The sequence below is a fragment of the Mustelus asterias genome, chromosome 1, assembly GCF_964213995.1.
Source record: "Mustelus asterias chromosome 1, sMusAst1.hap1.1, whole genome shotgun sequence".
In the NCBI taxonomy this organism is placed as follows: Eukaryota; Metazoa; Chordata; class Chondrichthyes; order Carcharhiniformes; family Triakidae; genus Mustelus; species Mustelus asterias.
Window position 1 is genome coordinate 3,638,334 of NC_135801.1, and position 2,858 is coordinate 3,641,191.

The following is a 2,858-nucleotide window of genomic DNA, read 5'->3' on the forward strand; positions in this document are numbered from 1 at the left end:
TGTGTGTCTATACTCCTGATGATTCTGCCATTTATTGTATAGCTCCCCGTTAAATTAGATCTACCGAAATGCATCACTTCGCATTTATCTGGATTAAATTCCATCTGCCATTTCTCTGCCCAATGTTCCAGCCTATCTATATCCTGCTGTATTCTCTGACAATGTTCATCATTATCCACAACTCCAGCAATCTTTGCGTCATCCGCAAACTTACTGATCACACCAGCTACATCTTCCTCCAAATCATTTATATATATCACAAACAGCAGAGGTCCCAGTACAGAGCCCTGCGGAACACCACTAGTCACAGACCTCCAACCGGAAAAAGACCCCTCCACTGTTACCCTCTGTCTTCTATGGCTAAGCCAGTTCTGTACCCATCTAGCTAGTTCACCTTTGATCCCGTGAGATTTAACCTTTTGCACCAGCCTGCCATGAGGGACCTTGTCAAACGCTTTACTAAAATCCATATAGATGACACCCACGGCCCTTCCCTCGTCAATCGTTTTTGTCACCTCCTCAAAAAACTCAACCAAATTCGTGAGGCATGACCTCCCTCATACAAAACCATGCTGTCTATCGCTAATGAGATTATTCAGTTCTAAATGCACATATATCCTATCTCTAAGAATCTTCTCCAACAATTTCCCTACCACGGACGTCAAGCTCACCGACCTATAATTACCCGGGTTATCCTTGCTACCCTTCTTAAATAACGGGACCACATTTGTGATCCTCCAATCCTCTGGGACCTCACCTGTGTCCAGTGAAGAGACAAAGATTTCTGTTAGAGGCCCAGCAATTTCATCTCTTGCCTCCCTGAGGAGTCTAGGATAGATGCCATCTGGCCCTGGGGATTTGTCTGTCTTAGTAATCCAGTGACCCAGGGTAATCCTCTGGGGACCCGGGTTCAAATCCCACCATAGCAAATGGTGAAAGTTGAATTCAATAGAAATCTTTAAAGTCTAATGATGACCATGAAACAGTTGTCCTAAAAGGGTTCATTAATGTCCCTTTAGGGAAGGAAATCTGCCATCCTTACCTGGTCTGGCCTACATGTGATATGGAAGTTAGGTTACAACAATTGTGAAAATTAAAGTTCCATAATTGTCAAAAAAAACTCTGTCAAGTAATGGAAAATGGTTATTCGCCAAACACGGCCTTCAGTCAGGCCTTCAGTAAGGCCAGCATTGACGTACACAGGATAAGCGAGTATATCTAAAACCTTGTTCCATAAGCACTGCACTCCAGGTCAGGACAGCAGGATGAAAACAAAGAACAAGTTACCATGGTGATTACCAAATAGCAGGATATGGGACATATTATGCTAATGAAGGATTGGTTTTCTATTGGATAAGAAAGGGCAAAAGGCTATGCTATGATTGGTGGATATGTATGTCAATGTCCTTTAAGGATCTTTGGACTTGTACACCCAGGTCCCTCTGTGTGTCTATACTCCTGATGGTTCTGCCATTTATTGTATAGCTCCCCCTTAAATTAGATCTACCGAAATGCATCACTTCGCATTTATCTGGATTAAATTCTATTTCTCCGCCCCAATGTTCCAGCCTATCTATATCCTGCTGTAATCTCTTGTTCCTGATTTGCTGTAATTGACAATAACTGCTGAGCTGTTTCTCTGTAAGCTCAGAACCGTTCTGGTCATCCCGTGTTGGCCGTAGAGAGTTCTCCTTGTGCACAAGTAATTAAAGACTTTGCATTGGATGCATGGTGTCCAGCACTGTTTGTGCAAGGAATTGACTGAGTGCCTTTGGATTGCTGTTACCCAAGAGAATGCCAACAGTGACTGCAGAACCACAGCAATGCGGTTGACCCTCACACGAGTTAGGGTTGGGCAATAAATACTGGTGATATGGAGATGCCAGTGTTGAACTGGGGGACACGTTGAGTAGTCTCACAACACCGGGTTAAAGTCCAACAGGTTTATTTGGTAGCTCAAGCTTTCGGAGTGTCGCTTCTTCTTCAGGTGAATGAGGAGTTGTGTTCACAAACAGGGCATATATAGACATAAACTCAATTTACAAAATAATGGTTGGAATGCGAGTCTTTACAGGTAATCAAGTCTTAAAGGTACAGACAGTGTGAGCAGAGAGAGGGTTAAGCACAGGTTAAAGAGATGTGTATTGTCTCCAGACAGGACAGTTAATGAGATTTTGCAAGTCCAGGCAAGTCGTGGGGGTTACAGATAGTGTGACATGAACCCAAGATCCCGGTTGAGGCCGTCCTCATGTGTGCGGAACTTGGCTATCAGTTTCTGCTCAGCGATTCTGCGTTGTTGTGTGTCGTGAAGGCCGCCTTGGAGAATGCTTACCCGAAGATCAGAGGCTGAATGCCCATGACAGCTGAAGTGTTCCCCAACAGGGAGAGAACACTTCTGCCTGGTGATTGTCGAGCGGTGTCCATTCATCCGTTGTCGTAGCGTCTGCATGGTCTCCCCAATGTACCATGCAGACACTATGACAACGGATGAATGAACACCGCTTGACAATCCCCAGGCGGCCTTCACAACACACGACAACGCAGAATCGCTGAACAGAAACTGATAGCCAAGTTCTGTAACCCCCACGGCTTGCCTGGGCTTGCAAAATTACACTAACTGTCCTGGCTGGAAACAATACACATCTCTTTAACCTGTGCTTAACCCTCTGTCCACTCACATTGTCTGTACCTTTAAGACTTGATTACCTGTAAAGACTCGCATTCCAACCATTATCTTGTAAATTGAGTTTGTGTCTATATATGCCCTGTTTGTGAACACAACTCTTCACTCACCTGAAGAAGGAGTGACACTCGGAGAGCTTGTGCTACCAAATAAACCCTGTTGGACAATAAATACT